Consider the following 24,140-nt stretch of genomic DNA (forward strand, 5'->3'; position numbering starts at 1 on the left):
CGACTCCAAGGTGGAAGAGAGACCGCCATGATCCCTGTCATGTACATTGAGAGGCGGTACTTTAATGTTCTCACCCCTGATTTAAGATAACATGGTTAAAATTAGTATAACATTTGCTTCTGATTTGCTTTAAAATTCTTGATACAGACATTGTTAATTATGCCTCTCATTTCAAAAACAACATTCTTCCTGATGCAAATGGTTTGTGGCTTTCTGACTTTCAGATGCTCAAATGTTGTGAATGATCCTCAGTTTTTTTTATGAGTAGTGAAATGTAAATCACACACTCTATCAGAGCTCTATTAATCTTTATTGTTAGGAGCTGACTTTCATCCTTCTGTGAACATTGATCTTTTATTGCTAGTTCAGTAGATGCAGTGTCAATGTTAATATCAACTTTTGGAGGGGGATTGCAATATTTAAAAACCTATAGAGCACCTTAAATGCTTATTCTTTTATTAATCAAGCAGCATCTTTTATCAAGCATAACACCTCAAAGTTCAAATGTTCCAAGAGAACTCATATCTCCCCCTCAAAACCCAACTTCATCCTTGTCTTTCCCAATAAATGAGGCACCAGCACCAACTTCTCACCTTTTCTTCACTGCCCACATCCAATCCATCAGCAAATATGTCCAGTATTACCTCAAAAATAGATCTTGAATCAAGTCACTTCTCCCTGCCTCCACTTCTAACCATAGTATTAGCTGTCACATTTATTGACTGACTATCTGACATATGCTCCTGGCTGTTCCATTTCAACTCTCAATCCCCACTTTTCATTTAAATCGCAACAGCCAAAGTGGTTGTTTTTTGAAACTTAAAACAGTCATTTCTCTAGGTAAAACCCTCCAATGCTTTCTTAGTGTGCTCAAATAAAGTCCAAACTCGGCACCTTGACTTACAAAACCATGCACATTTCCCATTCTGACTTCATCTTGTGTAATGCTCATTAGGCCAGATACAGTGGCTTAATTCCTCAACAAGGAATGTCACCTTTCCTCATCACAATAGTGCCTTGGCACAGTGGTTGGTAGAGAGAACACTAGGGATGAGGATTTAATAAAATTAAAGAACTTTTCCCAAGTGCACATAGCTAGTAAGTTCTACAGTTAAAATTCATACCCAGTTTTTGGTATATATTACATGCCAGACACTGGGCCAAGTCCTTTAGACATATTTATTTATTTGGTATTTATATCAGCTCTGTAATATAAATATGTGTGTGTGTGTGTGTGTGTGTGTGTGTGTGTGTGTGTGTGTATCCTTCATTTGATGGATAAGGAAACTGAGATTCAAAGAAGTTTAGTAACTAGCTTATGGCCACACAACCAGTAAATGGCAGACTCGGGATCTGAACCCAGGCAGGTGGCTCCTTGTTCATGCTGTTATCACTCTACATTCGGTCACTGTCTTACTACCACTTGGATTCTCCACATTCCAGACTCTTTTTATCTTTAAAGTGCAGTTAAGCTACCTACCTACCTTAAAAAGTTGTTTAGGGATTAAAGGAATGAATTATACATGAAATTCAAAAAAAATTAAAAACAAGTTCCATTTAATCACTACAGTGAGAGGGAGTCTGGCCCAGAGCTCTCAAGTGTATGAGATAAATAAGAAGTATAAACTTCCGTGCTTGACAGTAGATTAAGACAGGGTAAAGGAAATAGAAATAACATCATCAAGAGGATAAATACAGATTCATGAAAAATGCATTGGCATCCATGGCCCTGGGGATATAAGTAGTCAAACTGAAGACACAGATGACGTAAAGTCCAATTTCTTAAATATACTAAGCCCAAAGCAATTTGGTAGGCGTGAGATCATAATTCCACAATGTTCATTTTCACCTCTTCTGTGTCCTTTCCCACTGCATTCAAGACCCAGCCTTCTCGGTATCAACCCAGCAGCCAGAAAAGTGGTGTGATCCCTGGAGGAGGCCACTTGGCGTCTGACTCTGACATGGTGCGAAGCCCACGTCCTGCTGTCTTTCACAGTTTTATTTGGAGACGATTCACAGGATGGTTCCTGTGGTTCCTGATCCAGCCAGGGGACACAAAAGTGGCAATTTGACTTGAAAGAAAATTAATGTTTCTCTCTAAATTGGCAACTACCGTGACCAGTCAGGGTTCCCCACCATCTCCATCCCAGCTGCACTCCGTGAACTACAGAAAGGAAAAGACAAAACTACGTGAACAATCTCTCTGTGTCCCTCAAAATCTACTGCTGCAGGTATTAGTAGCAAAAATGAATGAAGTATCTCTATTGATGTTCTTAGAGTTGCCAAAGGATTTCCTCTCTTGGTTCTTCCCTGCCCACTCTCTACAGACCACCAGCCTTCTGTCTCTCCCACTCTCCAGGTTCCATCTAGCTCAGGAACGTGAACATGTGTTTCTTCTCCATGGAACAATGTCTGTCCTGCTTGTTATGAGTTGAATTGTGCCCCCCTTCCTTCCCAGGCGAATTCATATACTCAAGCCCTAGGACTTCAGAATGCAACCTTGTTGGAGAGAAGGCCATTATGGAGGTAACCAAACTAAAATAAGGTCATTAGGTGGGCCCTAATCCAATATGAAGAATGTTCTTGTAAAAGAAGGAAATTTGGACAGAGGCACACCCAGAGAAGACAAGGTGAAGAGACACAGGAAGAAGATGGCCATCTACAAATTGAGGAATGCCGGCAGCTACCAGAGGCTAGGAAGCTGGGAACAGATCCTCCCCCAGGGCCTTTGGAAAGAGTAAGTCCCAACAGTACCTTGGTTTTAGACTCCTGGCTTTCAGAACTATGACAGAATAAATCCCAGTTTTTCTAAGCCACCTACTTTGTAGTACTTTGCTATAGCAGCCCTAGCCAACAAATCTACTGATCTCCGTATAACGATCTTCTTTCAATCCTTCAGACTAAGATTAGCATTCTCTGACCCTCCTATCTGAGGTACCTCTGGATGTCCTTATGCTTGCATCCTTTGTTTCGTTCAAAGTGCTAAACACAGTTCATACCTATTCAACCTCCCTCACGTGCTCTCTCCCTCTGTGTGTGTGTAAGATAAATCTCCTCAGAGAAAGAACTACAATTTTCCTGTTAACGTTTATATTCCAACCATCTGGCATAGTGTCTGGCACATAGTAATTGCTAAAGAAATAAACATATTTAATAAATGGAGAAGAATCTGGAAACAAAACTTCAACAAATGTTTAAAAAAAAAAATAGAACAAATGCAAATCGTACCTTCTGAGACATGTCCTACGAGTTTGATGACTTTGTCCCACCAGAATGCAATTTGAAAACATGGCCCCAACACAAAGCCACTCTAAACTCTTGATAAAAAATCCTTCCTTTTCTCTTGCCATTTGCCATCTCAGAACTTTTTGACTCCTGTTAAATTTCACCAGACTGGCGAGTTTGTAGGGAGCCACTCAATATTCATTTGGAGCCTCTGGGAAGTCTTGCTAAGGCAGGCCCTGTAGGCTTCTTCCTTACTAGGTGGGAAAGAATTGATCAAACGAGAGAGTGCTTCATGAGATGTCCGGGAGGTGAAGGGAATAGGAGAAAAGCTTGGCTCTGTTATTTGCCAGCCCCTGCTGGCACCTTCATGCCTGGAAAATCAGCATTAGGAAAGAAAAACTTATAAAAGCTGCCTCTCATTGCCTATAGCTCAAAGGTCAGAATTGAACAAATGCTAATACTGCACAGAAAATTGCCTCTGAAAAGTTCTCTTCCTAGATCTATATCCAACATGCAAATCTAGTAGTGTCTTATTTTTCCTTCTTAACTCCTAAGGGTTATAGATGTCTCCCTTTCATGCCAACAAGGGGGAGAATCTTGATCTTGGACTCCAACTCTGGATCCCACAGTTTAAAAGGCACATGACCAACACAGGACACAATCAGAGGAAGGGCAGAGGTAAGGTTGCAGAAACAAAGGCAGAAGGCAGATATTAAACCAGGGAATAGCATTAGACTGAAGGGCCTAGTGATACTGACCCTGGAAAATAAAATGCATTATGATCTGTGGGGATTGGGAGGAAAGAAGTAGGGCCAGTGAGCGTGACAATTAGATTGGACAGAACTTTAGCTCCATCTAAAAAGACCTTATATTGAGATGTGCTCTTTTAAAAGCAGCTGAGCTGCCTGTAAGAAGAGGCCGCTGTGTAAGAAGAGGCCACTCCCTGGCCTGTTGATAGGGGAGTCTTACAGAGGAATTGCACGGAGAAGTCTAAACCTCCTTCAGCACTAATAGTGGTGATTTCATAAAACTTGCCCCAAAGTCCAGCCTGTTTCACTTACCCAGTTTTGACCTGGAAGGAACCACTAATACTTGTAGAATTTATCATTTGTAGAATCCCTAAGATGTCTATGTGAACTGATGAGAGACATTGATGAGAGGCATCTCGTTCCTTTTCTACTAAGACTCCCTTGCCCCAAAGACTTGCCATTCAGCATAAAGAAGTAGCTGCTTTGTCAAGTTTTTCTTTGCCTTTCCTATAATTACCAGTCCCTAGGAAGCCTACAAGGCTCCAAGCAATGTGGTCAACTCTCCTCTGGCTCCTCATCATCTACAGGGTAATGCCCAATCTTGAAATCTTCCATAATCTGGCATCTGCCTCCCTCTTCAGGCTCAACTACTTTTCTTTACCCTTTACCCTTTTCTTTAACCCTTTCTCTACATACTCTATGACCACTCTGCCAAGATGTCATTTCCTCCCTAAAGCTTCTGGAGCATACCTGAAGGATCTCCTCTGAGATTCCTGCACAACATGCAGTTTGCATAATAAACATTTCTCTAATGCTACTTATCACACCATACTCTGAATATCCTATTCCACTGTGTCCTTCTTGGGAGCAGGGCTTGAACTGTTCACATCCAAATGTCCACTATCTAATGTATTACCACGCACAGAGGAGAACCTCAGTAAATATTTTAGGTCCATTATATATACCTATGGAATCAAGAAATTGAATTTACAGCCATAGACAACAGTCTTTCTATAAATTCTAGTAAAATATATGGAGTAGAATTTTTTAAATACTGTTTGTGATTTAGTAAATGAATATACTGTCCCTGGCACAAATATTTTGTTCTTCTCAAATTATATTAATACATTTAACTTAAACAATATTGTTCATTTAACAATACCAACATTTTTATTCACGTATTTTGTCTTTCAGCTTTTTCTCCTCTCTCCTTGATTTTCGCTCTTTCTTTCACCCTTCACTTTCAGCCCATTGCTCACCTCTAACAATTAATCTAAGCTGTTCTTCACCTTCCCTTGAAGTCTTCCTTTCTTTTCTAAGACATTCTTAAAGTACATATTAGATACCAGAAATAGTGAGCTTTGTGCTGGAGACCCAGATATTAAGATGACATGCTTTTCATTTAATGATTTTTCATCTGGTGGAAAAAACAGACCAGTGGAGCAATACTAAAATAAAGCATAGAAAATATGAAAATAGGCAGTGGTAAGGCTAGACAGCTATAGGTGTTCAGAAATGGGGTACCTTCCTTAACAGAAATAGCCTGGAATGCTTCCCAGAGGACATGATGCTCAATTCTGTTTTAATATCTTACCATAAATGGACTCGCCCAAACCCCAAAGCTGGAGTCAATATATTCTATAAATGGAAGACTAAGGAAAAGTCAACTTTTATGTCTTGAATGAAAAAATTCCTAAAGCATTGGTTATCGAAGTCCTAAGTCACTTCTATTCCTATAATAGTTGTCTTTTCCTTCAAATCATCTTCATAATGGGTACCAATTGCTAATGGGCCATATTGATCTTCTGGGAATTCACATCAGCTGTTAGGAATGGCTAGAGAGAGTGAGGGTAGATATTAACATGGACTGATTTCCATAGCTTAAATGTTCAAAAATTGAAAAATGAACTAACTAAATAGCAACATATTCATAAGATGAAATATTCAAAATTCAATAAAAATAATGGCATAGATCTATATTTACTGACTTGGAAATAGGCCTATTACATATATCTGAGTAGAAAGGCAGTACATTGTATGTACTATTTTATTTGGGTGAAATGTTTGCAATCATTGATGTCATAAAGAAACACAGAAAGGTACCCAAGTAAAATATTAATCCAAATGAATCATTTTTTGCACACCCTAGATAGGGAATTTGTGTTGCTTTTATTTTTCTTCTTTGCACATTTGTAGGTTTATTTGATTTTTTTAAAATTAGCATGTCATTGGAAGAGCAGTGATAGCATTTAAGAAAAAGGCTCCAGAATACATCCAGATAGCTAACAGACACATGAAAAGACGCTCAGCATCACTCAGCACCAGGAAAATACAAATAAAGACAACAGTGAGACACCACCTCACATCCATCAGAATGACTAAAATTAATAACTCAGGATAACAGGTGTTCAGGAGGTTGAAAAAAGGATGGGGTACTCTCCTGCACTCTCTTGTTGGTGGGAATGCAAACTGGTGCAGCCACTCTGGAAAACAGTATGGAGGTTCCTCAAAAAATTAAAAATAGAATTACCCTGTAACCCAGCAGGTGCACTACTAGGTTATTATCCAAAGGACACAAACATAGTGATTTGAAGGGGCATCTGCACCTCAGTATTTAAAGCAGTAATGTCCAAAATAGCCAAAATATGGAAAGAGCCCATATGTCCATCAACTGATGAATGTATAAAGAAGATGTGGTACATATATACAATGGAACTACTCAGCCATCAGAAAGGACTCAGAAATGGGCACAAAATGCTTGGTCATTTTGGTTACTTTGCACCACAAAATGAAATGGTCCCTGGAACATTGTTTTTAAGGAATTTTAATAATTATTGCAATGGTTATTTAACAAAAGCAATAAAAATATAGTTTAAATTATAGGGCTTACTCCTTCAGACCTTGAGTCAAGTTTCATCTCATAAAGCACTTCTCTGGCCAATGAAAGACCAAAAACAAACAACCCTTGCCCCTTTACCACCAACAGACACTCCCATTCCCTCTTTTTCCTCCATAATGTCTTTCCCTACTTTATTTTTCTCATTGGCACTCATTACCATCTAACACACTGTTACTCGTTTATTCATTCATTCATCCATTCTGTTTGCTCTAGATCTCTTCCCAATAGAATCTCAGGAAGAGGATTCTTGCCTCGTTTATTAATGTATCCTCAGCAGTATTGGCACATGGTAAAAATATAAATATAAAATAAATTTAAATATATTTACATGTATCTATTTATATAATACTAATATTTATGTTGATGAATTAATAAAATATTAATGATATGCTTGTTACTAGATCATTAATAATTATATTATATAATAATTAATAAAAGATTAATATGTTTATTACTATATCATCAATAAGTAATAATATATTAATAAAATATAATGGCACACTTGTATAATATTAATATTTATATATTTATTTATATTAATATATTTATATTATATTAATATAGCATTATATTTATTATAAAAATATAAAATAAACATCCACTGAATGAATGAATGTTAATAAAGTTTACACTGACATGGTAAATAGTATATGTTGGGCATATATATCTATTCAACTTGTCCTTTCAGTAGAAAGTGATTTGACCAATAATGCCAACTTAAGTGAAATCAACTGAGGCTGTTGTACACACTTGAACAAACTAGAGATGGAGCCTGATCTGAGCGAGGCTGGCGGAGCAGGGGAGAGGCAGGAATCGGCATGAACCAGCTAAGAAGTAACACACAACTGGTATCTCTCTTACTCAATTAAAGCAATGGTAAACAATTATGCCAGACTAAACTGGCTTCTTTTGGAGCTTCTTCTAGAGACTACAGCAAGGATGAGCCAGGCGATGAAGGAAAGAGTGATTTACAGAAGGAAGGAGAGAGACCATAAAACAAAGTCAAAAGAGACAGCGAAAAACTGACCAGAGTTACTGCCACCTCTAACAGTTCTCAGTTCCAAATACATGTCAGAATGGCCGTTCAGGAATGAGCAACCTCCTGTGTTTTTTGTTGGTTGGTTGATTTCCCTTAAAGGAACTAAAATAGCTTTTTGTCTTTGCAACCCAAAGATCTATGCTAACAACTGAAAACTGGTTAACTAGAATAAGTAGTATGCAAATTATGCGGTGAGTTTAAATCACTATTATTATTGCTATTGTTACTATTTTTATTACACTCACCAAAACAAGACTAGAAGGAAATGTTCATCATGCCATGTCACTGTTGTCTTCTGATAGTGGGATTAAGTTATAATTATTTTTGTTTCATAATATACTTTAATATTTATCTTTAAAATCTTCCATAATCAGTATGCTAAGAGCAAACATTTTAGGTATTTAAAAACCACTATGTAGTAAGTATTCAATACTTATATCATTGTTTGTCCATTTATTCATCGAGAAAACTCAAATGAAGTGCTTACTATTTGCCACCTATCTCTGTGGAGCAGTAAGGAGGATGATGTCATTGCTAAGTTTCGAAAGTTATTTTGAATCATTGGCCAGAATATTCCTGCAAATTAGTATTATATTTTAAAACTATTGCGAATTCTAATAACACTTTCTTATGTGGAAATTAATTGCTTTTGAGAAGAACTAGTTGTAGAAAAGCCTTTTTTCAGCTATCCTTTCAGGGATGATGCTCAGATTTTGATGTTTTTACCTGCGGAAGAAGATGAAGGTCAAAGTGTTAATTCCACTATCATTAATACCATGATTCTAATTATTATCATTATACGTTTTTATAGCACCTTTCATCTTAGAGACTTGCAGGAACTAACTGCTTTGTCGATGAGCTGATTAACTCCTCACTGAGTCTGATGAAAATTTCTAGATGAAAAATAAAGTAGATCATCATAATGGGGTTCGGATATCTCTCCCCACGAAGTGGAATAAAACTATCGTGGTTGGTTTCACCTTCTTTTAAATTCGATATAATTTGAGTTGAACAGAGACTAACTGGAAAGTCCTGGAATTATCTCCCTCAGAATGTGAAGAGTGACAGTATGTGATCCAGCGGTTTCAGAGAGTGCATTCAATTTTGAAAGGCCAGTTAGATAAGGGAATCTTGGCACAACTCTCCAGATATCCGTTCTCCAATTAACAATGTCATTTTCTGTTTTTCTAAACGGAGTCTGGGAAATTTGTCTTGGCAATACTGGTCTCTGCTTGGAGCTTATGCTTTTCACAGATGATGACTGCTCCAATTCCACAGCCTTGGAAAGATGTGGGCACAGGTGATGGAAGGTGATGGAGAAAATGAGAATAATAATATAATAATATATAAACACCACAGATTATACTATCCCTTCATGCCCTCCTGTGGCCAGGTTTCTACTTTATAGAAACCTATTTTTCAGTAAGAAGAGAGACACCTGACTAGACACACTAACAGAAGTCAACTACATGGGTTTGACTTTGCATGGCATAATGAATGGACATCCAAGAAACAAAGGAGATAAAAGATCAAAAATATTGTATCACCTTACACCAGTTAGAATGGCCAAAATTAACAAAACGGGAAACAACATGTGTTGGAGAAGATGTGGAGAAAGGGGAACCCTCTTACACTGTTGGTGGGAATGCAAGTTGGTGCAGCCTCTTTGGAGAACAGTGTGGAGATTCCTCAAGAAATTAAAAATAGAGCTTCCCTATGACCCTGCAATTGCACTCTTGGGTATTTACCCCAAGGATACAGATGTCGTGAAAAGAAGGGCCATCTGTACCCCAATGTTTATAGCAGCAATGGCCACGGTCACCAAACTATGAAAAGAACCAAGATGCCCTTCAACGGACAAATGGATAAGGAAGATGTTGTCCATATACACTATGGAGTATTATGCCTCCATCAGAAAGGATGAATACCCAACTTTTGTAGCAACATGGATGGGACTGGAAGAGATTATGCTGAGTGAAATAAGTCAAGCAGAGAGAGTCAATTATCATATGGTTTCACTTATTTGTGGAGCATAACAAATATCATGGAGGGCAAGGGGTGTTAGGAGAAGGGAGTTGGGGTAAATTGGAAGGGGAGGTGAATCACGAGAGACTATGGACTCTGAAAAACAATCTGAGGGGTTTGAAGTGGCGGGGTGTGGGAGGTTGGGGTACCAGGTGCGTGGGTATTATAGAGGGCACAGATTGCATGGAGCACTGGGTGTGGTGAAAAAATAATGAATACTGTTTTTCTGAAAATAAATAAATTGGAAAAAAAAGATCAAAAATAAACTGAATGTTTCTGTTGAGAAATTTTAGACTTGGAGAGACTTCAGCAATCCTGTTGCTCACTCCACTGTGGTAGTTCACAGGTGTGTTCAGATGCTTGACAAATTTTAAATGTATGTATGTGTATTTATGTGTGGTGCAGGGAATTCATGGATATATATGCTAAACACTTATATGTGTAAAGAATTTAGGATGACACATCCACTCTGCTCTTTACCTTTTCCCAAATTTCTTTATAACCAACAACAGGAATGAGTTCCTAATGTGGAAGATGAATTCAAGAATTACCTCAAGAAAAAAAAGAGTGAATATTGTTAATCTACAAAGGTTATTCTAGCCTACAGGCTAGAATAAATCCCAATTATCTGTCCTCTTGTTATACCAATCAACAGTTCAGACATATGCCTTCCTCAAAGCTTACCAGTCATTTGAGTTCTAGCCAATAGCCTACTTTTCCACTCCTTCTTTTCTTGATATTTATTGGAGGAACAACTTCATTTTACACCTAGACTGATTTATGAGTACATGGCCCGTGGTCCTTTCTGGTGACATGGTTTTTCTACTCTGTAGTAAGATTCTAACAAAGAAACTGGAGTCAGAAACTCTGACATCAGTTTGCATGTGCCCATCAGACACCAGCCCCTGAGCTTACTTGGGGCTTTTGCAAGAAGGTCAAACACAAGCCATCAATAACAGGCAACACTGACAAGAAGATAGAGCTACCAGACCGGGGACTCAATGGAACCAGTCACAGGAAAGAGCTTATCTTTGTTGAACACATGCAGTGCTTCTCTTGTAAAATATGTCTTTTGAGTGAAAAGTAATCATGTCCACTTGTTTAATTGATGCAGTGTCCATGTATTCTAATTTTATCTGGACAAACCTAGAAAAAGGAGAAGACATTGTCTGAGTGTTGTATGGTATTGGGGATGGGGGTAAATATGCCCAATATCCAACTGACCAAAATTTTAGAGGTCAGATAAAATTAAGTTGAGGAGGCATTTAATGACTTGCACAGAAATATTCAGAATAGTTTTGTTTCTAGTAGCTGAGAAGTAGAAACAACCCAAATGTTCATCAAGAGGAATATGGCATACTCATTTATACATGAGTATACAATGTATGGATTTCTTATTGATTCACACAGTGATTCATACATTGTGTGGATGGTAGATTCATACAAGGTGATATATTGTGATTTATTAATACAGAATAAGACACTGTTCTTCAATTTAAAAAGTATCAAACCATTAATATAACAGCAGCACAGATGAATCTCAAAAATTTTATTTTGAGAAAGTAAGTCAGAACCAAAGGAGTACATACTGTATTTTCACTGAGCTCCAAGAACAGGCAAAACTAAGGCAAAAACATTTTGAGTAGTGATTCTACTTGGAGTACCCAGTAGGGCCCCCTCATTATACACATAATGAAAACTGAGGCTGCCAAAGCAGACTAGCAAGGTTATGAGAACAATTAGCAACAAAACTGGGGTATAAATTCCCAGACATAGGCTGTGTCCTCTTGGCTCAAATTTATTCAGTCAACACATGCTCGTACACCCTACCCTTTGTTCCAGGTGCTAGGCATGAAAATCAAATGATAAAAATAAACTCGGCAGGTGCCCTAACTGGCAATAAAGCACAGAAGATAAGAACGCATTTATTGCAAACCAAATACATTGGACTCGTCGTACACAGAATAAAACTGCTTAATAGAATATAGGTTGTTCATCTCACACCTTTAAGCCTTCACCCTTCCCCTACCTAGGAAGAGAGGAATCTGCTAAGCCATGACTTCAGTCCTTGGATGCTAATTTTCAGTCCTTGGATACAGAAGCTACAGGTCTGTTCTTGAAGGCGGCCATGTGAGAGTATCCTGCCATTTCCTGCCCTATCTCCTGTACCTCCTCCATTCTGCAAAGTGAGGTCGCCCCTACTTTACTACTATGGTAAAGCTGTAGTTGTTTTAGATCTGATTGTTTTCTTCACAATATTGTGAACTCCTTGTAGGCAGCATATTATTTCATTCGTTGCTCTACCCACTGAGCATACACCCTCGTGTGCCGACTGCCTGAATTCTACACTCTGCCTAGCAGTCTAGACCCTTCCCATCACCCGCTGCTATATTCTTACTCCAGAGGCTGTGGGTCTATCTAATATATAGGTTCTACAGCCCCGTGTATCCTTCGCTCTGGAGGGAAAATGGCTCCACCAAAGGCTTAGATCTACTGTGGGACACGTATGTATTGATCGTGAGTTAGAACGGAATCCCCAGACTTCAGATGTTCTCCCATGGCCTCAGAGTCATTCATTCTAGTTCATCATCAGCCCCACTTCATCCAACCTAAAGGTCCAGTCAATCCTCAGGCTTTGAAAGAGGGAGCAAAGTCGCAAGGATGAAACCCTTACCTGATTCAGCTCATGGTCCTTGGCCTCCCAGCACTGGAAACCTGAACAAACAAAGAAGTGAGTATCCCTCAGGCCTATATCCTAAAGTTCTGTGAAAGTTATGTGACAGAGAAGAGGAAAAATGGAAGATAATTCTTAGAAGATACTACTTGGAAGAAAAGTCTCATATACGTGCCAAGTACTGAGTATACTATGACAAAATACACAGCAGAAAAAAGACTACTCAAAATCCTACTGTCAGAAAGAACCCCCCCCCCAAAAAAGCCTCATACCTGATTTTTTTTTCTTTTCTGTTCTACAGAGTTCAATGTGTAAACAACAGTTCAGAGAGAAATAACAGAAATGATGCATGTACCTACCTAGCACCATCAACTTCATTTGATGGGAAAGGATATGGGGCACAGAGCTAGGGACCAAGCTAGGGACCTCCTCCCCTCTGCAACCTTGCTTTTATCATTCTTTAACCAAAAAGTTAGATACGGCATGAACAACCTACAATAGAGCCTCAATCATGATAAAAATAAATAAGGTTTTAATATTTTCTTGTTATTAGTTATTTTTTGTTTGTAATTTCTTCAAAAGCATTACATAGCATTGGGAGTCTATATGAATTTCAACAGAGCAGAGGAAAGAAACTTTTAAACCCAAATGTATTATTGCTCTTTTGCCATGACCATGTGTTCAGCTTAAGAATATTTATTCAGGCCCCCAAAATAGCTCTAGGCTTTTCTTTTTTTCAAGTTCAGTCACGAGTTACAAAGAGCCTTCATTATGAAAATTTAATTGAGCCACGTGGCTTTGTATCAATGTGCACCGTGAAATATTTTGCTTCTGCCGGTGGGAAAGATATTATTCTTAGTTAGGTTTCTAAAATCCTACCACTTTAATTCTTCCCTACCATTCTGAAATAGATCTGGTTTCTGGCAAATTGAGTCAGTAAGTAGAATTTATTTTTTTCCTTATTAATTGTTTTATTTTCCTAAAAAAAAATATGTGCAACATGAAAAATGAAGCAGGACTAGAATAAATGGCTGTCAACTCAACAAACCTTAAGTAAATTTTATGCCTGGTGCTGCCATTGGTATTCAATATCACTAGATATTTTGCCTTGAATCATCACTGATGGACATTGATTTTGTCTTTGCTCTTCACAGCACAGCAAAATTAATGTGAAAGTCAGACTCAAATGAGTCCCAATGGTGTCCTCCAATCTCTGCTGAGAAGCACATTTCAAATACAGAAGAAATGGCAACCAGCTGAGACCCAGCGTATCTTGTATTGTAACAATTAATGGATATGAATAGCCCTCACAGGAGAGCTCAGGTTACCTTTATATCAACTTTGGAGGTGAGAGTCTGAAACAGTTCATTGAGGTTAATATGTAGTGGTTTTATGATTTGATTAATCCTCACCAATTAAAATGATGATGTTTCTCTTTTTTTCACATTATATTTTCATAATTATTCTTTTGGGTATGTGGATGTAACAGTAAAATGCCAACAAGGGGGCAATAATTTCATAGGAGTTTAGAGTCAGGGAAAAAATGTTTTCCTGAACGTAGTTTCTTCTTCTTCTTCTTCTTCTTCTTCTTTTTATTTTTTTTAAGAGAGGAAGAGAAAGATAAGCGTGTGTAATGTAGTGTTTAAGGAAAGTTTAAGGAAAGGGAAAGTACCAGTGAATGTAGGGCTTAGAGCACAGATCTCTATCCTTGATTCAAGAAGGTATGTGGTGACCTCTCACAATGACAGCGCCTAAAACTCCACGTTCCCATTTCTCTGGTTCGTCCTAATTCCGGTGACATGAGAGAGGACTGAAGAAAACACGAGAAACCACGTGAGGTGAGCTTTGGACTATTAAAGATGATAGAGGAGGTTTGTTCTTTGTTTTTACATCTCTCAGCACCTAATTCAGTTCACAGGGCAGAAAAGGTAAGTAGGTGCTTAGAAAATTTTGAAGCATGACAAATAAAAGCCTGCCTGACATTATTATGTTTGTGGAGCAGGTACAGTTGGTGGTCCATTCCTAAACGCTTGGCTCTCACTTCTAAGCTCTGTACTCACCAACGGCATTTGACAAAGAACACAGGCAGCGCTCTGCCTAAAGTTTTCTCCCATTATCCAAGCATTCTCATCCCGCAAAGGGCAAGCCATCAGTGCTAGGGATTTTTTTTTTTTTAAGATTTTTTTTATTTATTTGTTTGACAGATAGAGATCACAGGTAGGCAGAGAGAGAGAAAGAGAGAGAGAGGAGGAAGCAGGTTCCCCGCTGAGCAGAGAGCCCAATGTGGGGCTCGATCCCAGGACCCTGGGACCATGACCTGAGCCAAAGGCAGAGGCTTTAACCCACTGAGCCACCCAGGCGCCCCCAGTGCTGGGTATTTAACAGCATGAGAAACAGCCCTCAGTGAATGATGGACAGGAGGAGCTGGTGGATTAATGACACATATCTTCATCTCTTGAGCAGAATAACTCAGGAATACTCAGCAATGTCACTCAGAGTTCCTTAGTGGAACTGACATCAGGGCTCACAGAAGTAATCATCTGAGTCATGCTCCCTATATTTTCTGCCTTTCCTTCCCTATCTTACCTTTGCCCTCCCCTTCTAGCACCTCCTGGAATCACATCCCAGGTGCTAGCTACATTTTGTCCTAGGTCTGCTTCTAGGGAAATTCAAATTAAGACACATTGTTGGAAAACATCCCTCAGGATGCTTAAAAAAAAAAAAATGATAACACATGGCATCCTATGCCACAATGTGTTTTAAAAGGCAATGCAAATAGGTAGCTGTCCTGCTCAGATCTAGTACCTGCAACTTAACACCTTTTCATTACACTGAATGCTTCATACACGTGAGTTAAGTGCACACCTCCTACAGGTGTCTGTATTCTACTTTTAGCGCCTGCTCTGACACTAACACAGTAATCGTAGAAGCAAAAATGTTCTATGCAGTTAACTAGATTGCTTCATGGACAAGGGAAAAAAAAAACAAATCCAATCATTTATCTTCAGTGCTTTTCTAGTCCAATGTTACCCTTTCAGCTGTCTGTGCAACATACAATGAAGAGAAGATTTGGCAATTATTTGGTATAATTTAATCAAAATAGATGGCAAATCAAATAATGCAAGGCATAAAGTTACACAGAGACTAGATTTCATCTGTGTTGATGATACAACTGCCAAATTACTATTTTAATTTCTCCTGAATCTTTATCTCCCTTCATGGAACCAGTTGTAATACCACTGGATTTTCATTTTACCCTTTTCACATTCAACATCTTGATCAATTGGATTGATTTTTTCATTCTCAGTCTATCTCAACGTTTTGAAATATATTGTGTCAAATATTAAGACTAGATTATCTCTATGCTCAAAGTGAGAGCTCCCATTGATAACCAAGCACAAGAGATAGTAAAGAATCCTTGAAGCTATATACTGCTAATTAAATTTATTACCGATTGTGTGACCTTGAACAAAGTTCTTGATCCCTCTAGGCCATTTTTTAAATCTATATAATAAGAATGACAATGCCTAATTTTCAAGGACTCCATGAAAATTAATAATAATAGACTTGATGTTGCTAGCACAATGAAGGTGCTCAGAGCTATTTTTGTTTTGGTATTATGGCTAATTTCTTGCCCAATTGTATTAATTGCCTCTGAAATTGATTATGCTTCTTTGGAAAGCTTTGCATTTCATGTTTCCCTCAATTCACATAGGACCGGTTTTAGCCAAGGCTTTCATATGCTTACAATTTCATCAAGTCAACAAATAAAACTTTGCATGGTCAGCTCATGAGGTAGAACTGGAAGGGCCTGTTTAGATAGTTTCCATGGAAAGGAAATACAATTTTAAGATAAGCCTCACAATGTAATTAAGTGTAATGTGTCACTAAGCTAGGAAGAAAAGTAAATTTGAAATTACTATTTTGGAGTTTACGCTTTAGAATTTAGCGTTCCAAATTGCCAGCTCTAACAAATACTATTACGTATTGCAAAGATTAAATGAGATAACATAATTAAACCACCTAGCACAGTAGTTGGCACAAAAGCCATTCAAATAAGTATGACAACATCTTAACAAATGAGAAAAACATGAAATTGTATTACAATCCTTGCACTATTGTGGTCCAAGATGACTTGGATTGCAACATACTACTCTATCTTAATGTTACACATCAGCGATATTAAATATGCAACAAACATATCCTTACACATTTAAGACCCAGAGACATGATTTATGATGAAGCAGAATTTTAAATGACTTCTTCACTTTTTTTGCCCATAAACTGCATTTCCTTTCTGTCTTGAAACTAAACAGCTGGGAAATATTCCCAAACATTCATTCACAATGATTTAAATTTAAGATTTTGGGTTTTAGGAAAAATAAAGTACGCCAGTTCTTGGGCTTGTTTCTTCCTCTGAACTCAGATTGTCAGAACTGATGCATCCTATGGCACAGAGCCCAATTTGTAAAAAATGATTCAGATTTACAAAAAAAAAAAACCAGTCTAGGTCTAGAGAGCATTTCTAAACTTTCCATTTGGGAATCTGTATTCCCAGGAGGCATGTAATCCGAGAGATTGGTTCTATCCTGTTAAATATCCAAAAGATCTAAAAGACATTTTAGATCTGTGCCATAAGAATGCAATGTTGTGCACACATATGCACAAGATTGGAGCCAGCCCATTTTAATTTTCAAGCTTTCTACCAAACAACTCATGAGAAAATTAGTGCTATGTGCAAAGAACCTTTTCTTTTTCTTTTTTACGGTAAAATCTATGCATCTTTCTTTTGATCTTTTCACGCACACTCTTGCACTGCTTGTGTAAAACAACAGAAAACTGGGCACAGTGTGATGGCATCACCAAAGTCTCTTTAATTTCCGGAAGCATACATCACTTACAAAGTGAACCAATTCAGTCAGATAAATCCTGCCACTGTTTTGTAAAGGGAGGTCCTAGAGTTTAGTTGCTTGATAAGCTATGAAAACGTTTTACTAGGTTGAGTGGGAGAGCTAAGTGGAAAAAGCAGAGTTTGCATAAGATTTTCCTAAATATCTTTGTATTTTCATGATTTGTTTAATAACTGACCCATACACTATGTCTTTCCAAACATACTTTCCTCTTATTCAGGCCTCTCCCTTTACATTCTTAGCATAACTGGACATTTATAAATATTACATACAGTGATCGTGTCCTACTACATACTACAATAACAGTAGAGAATCTTCACATGGACAACTTTTTATTTTCACTAGGCATGCCCATTAAATAAATGGATGTGAAGGTCTGAGTCCTTCCCACCTTCAAATTAGCAGGTATGTTAACTAAATTTGGATGGTAAGCCATTGAATAATTCATAAGAAAATAAATATGACATAAAAGACCATTGCAAATTTGTACTGTTTGCTTTCCTCTTAATTATAACTGAAGGAGAGAGTTGGCTCTCTGGGTTGCTAATTGGGATGGAAATGGGAGTGGGGAGCTCATTTTCTGGAAGCACAGTTCCTGGGCTTGGTCAGCTTGAACTTCAACACTGGAAACAAATCCAACAATCATGATCCTAAAATGCTCCATCCTGGAACCAGGATGGCAGTCAGGTCTCCTTTCCTATTTCAGTAATAACCTATTGCCTGGCACATACCAATAGTACCAAAGCCAAGTTCTTTGCAAGAAAATGAATATTAGGTCTCACTGCTTGAATAATAATTAAATTTGGACAGTTAACTACACTAGATATGACAGTCTATTAGGGAATGTTCCATTAGAGAACTGAAGTGTTTGGATATATTACAGTCACAATGGAATTGAAAGCCCCTTCTATATGAAAATGCAGATAGAATTATCTTTCAGAGACAGGCATCCACGGACATGCCTAAAGGTCCAAATTTTCTGGAAATAAACTGGATTTTGTGGTCCCAAATAACCGTATAAGTGGTCAAACTTTTCAGAGAAATGTGTTTAGCAAACATTCACCTATCGATCAGACTGTCATAAAATTCCCTACAAGTAATCACCACTTTAGGGCTGAGGAAACTGAGGCTCAAAATGCATCAGTAACTTAGTAAACGTCTCAGGCTATGGCATATTGCATTTTCCAAAGACAGTCACAACAATGCCTCCACATGTTTTTCTACAATGCAACCTTGAGGTGGAGTCTATGTCTCCTCCTCTTTTTTCTGGGAACTCTTTTAACAGCTCTAACCAACAGAGTATAACAGAAGTGATGCTATTGGACTTCCAAGGCTAGGTTGCATGCAGCTTCTGCCTTGCTCTCTTCGGATACTAACCCTCGGGGGACTGTGTAAAAGCTCCAACTTCCCTGAGACTGCCACATTGGAGGGGTCACATGTAGGTGCTTCTTAGATAGCCCTAGCTGAGCTTCTAGCCAACAGCCAACATCACTGCCAGTCATGTGAGTGCACCATCAAGGACATCCAACCCAGCTGAGCCTTCAGATGACTGTGGCCACCAACATCCAACTGCAACTGCAGGAAAGATCCCAGATGGGAACTTCTCAGCCAGACTCTACTTAAATTTCGGACTCACAAAATCATAAGCAAAATAAAATAGGTGTTTTAAGCGATTAAAGTTTGGGGCAATAATAACTGAGAGATGTATCACCAAGCTAGGCTTTGGAGCTAAATGTGTCTGATCCAGGAGTATTATTTTTCCTAATTATATTTTCCCATTATTTTTCATAGTAAGGATGTGGTGTTTCAGTGAAGAGAACATAGAGCTTTCAAATCACCTTTAATGAACTGAGTGGTCAGATAAGTAGAACCAATAAAGACTGAGTTACAAGAAAGGTAAAAGAAAATATGGGGTAGAATGCTGACATTCATTAAGCCATTATGCTAAACCAAAAGCATTAAAGTACTCTTTAAGGCATGGAAGCTCTGTTCTTGCGCTTTAGTGATTAGTTAGGAGACAAAAATGTACCAGAATAAAAGCCTCTACCTTATCCCCACTCCTCAAAAATATCCTCTGTTCTCTCTCTCAGAAATCAAATACAAGTAATTGAAAAATAGACATCTATTAAGAATTTAGCTTTAACACAACTCAAAGAAGGGAGGGGACAGTTAATGGATGCAGCATTCCAGGGGAGGCAAGCATCTTTCATAAAGGTGAAGCAGAGCAATTGAATTTGTACTTGTCAATCATCATCAAACAAGGTATATTGAGTATCTGTGTAGTACAAAGAATCCTGAGATAGGGAAAAAAAAAAAAAAAAGGAACAGAACATAATTTCTATCCCCGGAGAGCTTCAGCAAGCTCTCTAGGGATAAGACAAGCATATGTGAAGTGATAGCACAATTTACTTACTTCTTGCTTAAACACATGTACATTCACAAAGGACCCAAGGGCAAAGTGAAAAACAAGAAGGAAAGAATACTGATATGAGAGAAGTCATCTAACATTTGAGAGTCTGAAGCAAAACTATAGGAGTATTCATATTTTTCTCATTTGGATATAAAAGGACGGAATTAGAGGAGTTGGGTGATTTGCTCAAAGTCACCCAACAGAGCTAAGTTTATTTTTGGAGCCTGTTAATTTAGAAGCACACTTTCTACTCATTTTGCAATGAAGGTGAAGGGTAGAGTAGACACAGAACTCTAGGCTCAAGACAGCTCTTAACTGTGATTAAAAAGAATAATATACACAAAAACTGATGTACATCCGTGTTAATCCATGTCCATGTTCCCTGCATCTCTTGATTTTCTGCATTCTTTGGTTTTTTTTTTTCCTACCTTTGAATTGGATTGAAACCAGAATCCCTACCACCTGCCATCCCAATTCCTGGAAGCATCTTTATACATGCTACCTTTCTGGTCTCTAACTTGCCTCTAAGACACAAGTGTGTCTTGGCACAACCAAATCAAGTGCATTTTTGAAAACTTTTTGCATGCATTTGTCTTAATTCCTTGATGATAAGCTAAGCTGCCTACCTTACCTTTGCATTTTCCTATGCTTTACAACAGCTTTCCCCTTGTTAAAAGGAGACGAGGAGCCCAAAATGGAGTCAGTTGTGCTACCCCCAAAGTCAGCAAACCAGGATTTAATACCTCCCCTAACTGTAGTTTCAACCCCCTAGGAATGTAACCTTCTTTTTTATTTTTTTTCCCCCTTAAGAAGCCTGAGGCAGGGCTCGATCCCAGGACCCTGGGATCATGACCTGAGCCAAAGGCAGCTGCCCAACTGACTGAGCCACCCAAGCACCCCAGAATGTAACCTTCTTAACCAGTCAACGTGGAATTACCTGGTCGGCACTAGTGAACATAACCTGCCCAATGAACCCATTTCATTGCCCTTAGGGAGGGGACCAACCTTGCCTGAAACAATGCATTCCTTGCTACTAATTTCCTTTTTCCATCCCCTCTGCACCTTTAAAAAGCTTTCCCTTTTTGCAGTTTGGAGGAGCTCTTTCCTATTTGCTAGTTGGGATGCAGCCTGATTCATGAATTGTTTAATAAAACCAATTTGATCTTCAAATTTACTCGGGTGAATTATGTTTTTTAACACCTCCCATTAGACTTGCTCATCTGGTTGTTAAGAAACCTAGACAATCATACAAAAAGAGTTCAAGGGAAAAAACTGTACCCGGACCTGAACTTGTCAGGAATGTTTTCCTTGATTAAGCAAGACTTGAGCGTGACATTTAAAATGGTGGAGTAATAAATATGCAATAAACACAGAGAGACTGGTGCAAGGTAAAGGTGTGGGATGGTAGGGAAAGAATTACAGCACATGACATATTACAATCAAATTTATTTCTAATGTTTTTTCCTAAATGGTGGAATGACTTACATTGGCAGGAAAGGTGGGAAGAGTATAATTTGGGGAATGGGTTGAAATACAACTGTCATAAAATGTGATTGCTTTGTCTTTCAGTAAAATGTTTTTTTCTAAAATTTACTTAAAATAAAAATATAAGATAAACATACCAAGCATGGAATCGACCTCGTCATTCTGCTGTGTATTTGTATGTGATTCACATGGATAATTAATAAGGTTTGCATGGAAATAAAAGATGGAGACTCCATTGTGGGCTAAATCCTATCTTTGCAGCTTGGAGGCTTTTTCCCATCACAAGGCAGATGATGTAACCTAGTCAAGAAGTCTCCAGAAGACAATTGTGTATTGAAAACCTTTTCTCAGATGCAAATTGACATCTGGGGCAGTTACCTTAATGGTCCCCTCCATCCTCACACAGTACTTAGTGCTTTCTGGAGAGCTTTTCTACCCTTTTAAAAATGACATTATTGGAATTTTATTTTAACTGTCTTTCAGAGTCACTGAAGTAAGAGCCAAGATGTTTATGGCTTTTAATTTTTTTTTTTTAACCAAATACTTTCTATCTGTGTTGATTATAAGGGCTTTCTTTCTTCTTTCAATTCTCTAGTCTAGTTTACCCTTTGATATCAAATTGATGATGGTCAACATTAGTTAAGCAAAAAGCTATTTTCCCCCTATTTGCCTTTTCAGCAAATCTGACTGCTGTAAGTCATGTACATAGAATAATAGCATAAAAGCATGGCCCTGGAACCAAACTGCCCGAGTTAAATTCTCAACTGTCACTCACAGCCTCACAGTGGATCTTGGACACCATGCTTGGTCCGTGTTTCAGTTTCCCTATTTGTGAAAATGGGGAGAATAATACAATCTCCTTCATAATGAGGTAATATATTTTATTGGATAAATCTGTCATATTGTGTACATGTAAGGTGTAAATCCCGCTTTCTCGATACTGGAGAGAATAATACAATCTCCTTCATAAGGAGGTAATATATTTCATTGGATAAATCTGTCATATTGTGTACATGTAAGGTGTACATCCTGCTTTCTCATAATATGGCTACCATTGTAATGATATTAACCTTATTACATATTTAAAATAAAATATTTTTTTCTATGTTCAATATACTGTACATTAAGTCTTTATGGCTATTTTAGTATTTGTTACAAGTTTGTACCCTTAAACACTACTAATCTTATCCCTCCGCACCCACGCCCAGATAACCACCATTTACTCTGGGCTTTTTTTAATGTTTCTTTTTCTTTCTTTCTTTTTTTTTTTTTTTTAAGAATCCACATATAAGTTATATCATAAATGGAGTGATATTTATAAAGAGCTTTGGGAAATTCCTGGTACATAATAAGCCCTTTACACATGTAAGCTATAGTAAGTACTGAGATGTAAGATCCAAGAGGGCAGAAGTTTTTTTTTTTGTTTTGTTTTGTTTTTGTCTATATTATGCAGTGTTGTATCTTGGGTAACCACGCTGTGCCTACCACATAACAAATGTTCAATATGTAATTGTTGAATAAGTATATAATTTCACTTGCTTTTTATATTTTCATAGTAACAAGGGACACACTACTAGAATTCCATTATCCCAGATAAATATAAATAAAAATTTAACTAAAGAAAAAACATTAAATCCTGCTGCTGACCAAAAACTTAGATATAATGAATTTTACCATAGAAGAGCCTCTGATGTCCCAAGAGAGTGAACATATAGTCCAGAGAATTTTAAGAGGAGTTGCAAATGCAGATGTTGAGTTGTAGCAAATATTTATTAAGCATTTACTATACACCAGGCATTTGACGTGCAAATCATATTGAATGCTAGCATAGCCCTGTGCTTATAAAAAGGCGATTTTTATCTTGATTTTACAGATGAAGCCCTTGAAGCTTAGAAAAGCTAAATAATTTGCCAAGGTCACCAACTTGGTGACAAATAGTAGACAAATAGTAGAGCTGACAAATAGTAGAGCCAGGTATGGAACCCAACGATTCCAGAGAACAACCATTTAAACACTACACTAACTGCTAACATACTCATTTAATAAAGAATGTGTTGTTGGGAATCTAAAATATGTCTGGCTCTATGTTGATTATTCTGCACATGAAAACAGGCTGGAGGAAGAGTTCCAATGGAAAAAAATGGCAGAGGTGCACCAGGAAAACTAAAGAGAAGATGAGCGTCTGAGTTAGTGACTAATGTAAAGGGATGTCTATGCTAAAGAACATGAGGAATACTGAGATCTTTCTACAAAAGCTGGACTACAAAGCCAGTGACTGGAAAGAAGGGGAGAGAGTCAGTCACAGGTCTGGTGAGCAAACAAAGAGGTGGTCCTCAGTGAAGCTGGTAGTTTGTCTTTGGCTTTTTCCCTTTCTCTCTGACTTGGCATAGATGAAAGGAATGAGGTTAGATGGCCCTCTCTACTGAGCACACCCTGTCTCTCCATGACTCCTTACCCTGTGTATACAGTGGCCCCTTACTATGATGCACGGTTCTAGTTTGTTTAAATGTTGCCATCTCTCACTAAATACCAACTGTTCCTGGACAAGAACCCCTGTCATTACTGATTCTAGTGTCACTTTCTCAGCTTCTTTCATTAGCACAGTTTACATAGTAAACGTACAAAACAAAACTGAATGAAACAAAACTTGCTTATTCCAAGTCCGGTGAACTCTGGAGAAGAGGACCCATCAACCCAAGAAGGTGTGGGATATGGTTTGGGGTT

At 38.0% G+C, this 24,140-nt stretch overlaps 1 pseudogene across 1 annotated transcript in view; it reads left to right on the top strand.

Annotated features, from left to right (window-relative positions):
* Window positions 1-2,570: 2,570 nt before the first annotated feature.
* The window catches only part of LOC309853921 (large ribosomal subunit protein eL8 pseudogene), a 100,597-nt pseudogene continuing 79,027 nt past the window's right edge, over window positions 2,571-24,140 (top strand). Inside the window, exon 1 of the transcript in view lies at window positions 2,571-2,737. The product of the transcript in view is annotated as a large ribosomal subunit protein eL8 pseudogene (transcript). The remainder of the gene's footprint in view (window positions 2,738-24,140) is intronic.

Source organism: Mustela nivalis (assembly GCF_964662115.1).
Source record: "Mustela nivalis genome assembly, chromosome: 18".
Taxonomy (NCBI): Eukaryota; Metazoa; Chordata; class Mammalia; order Carnivora; family Mustelidae; genus Mustela; species Mustela nivalis.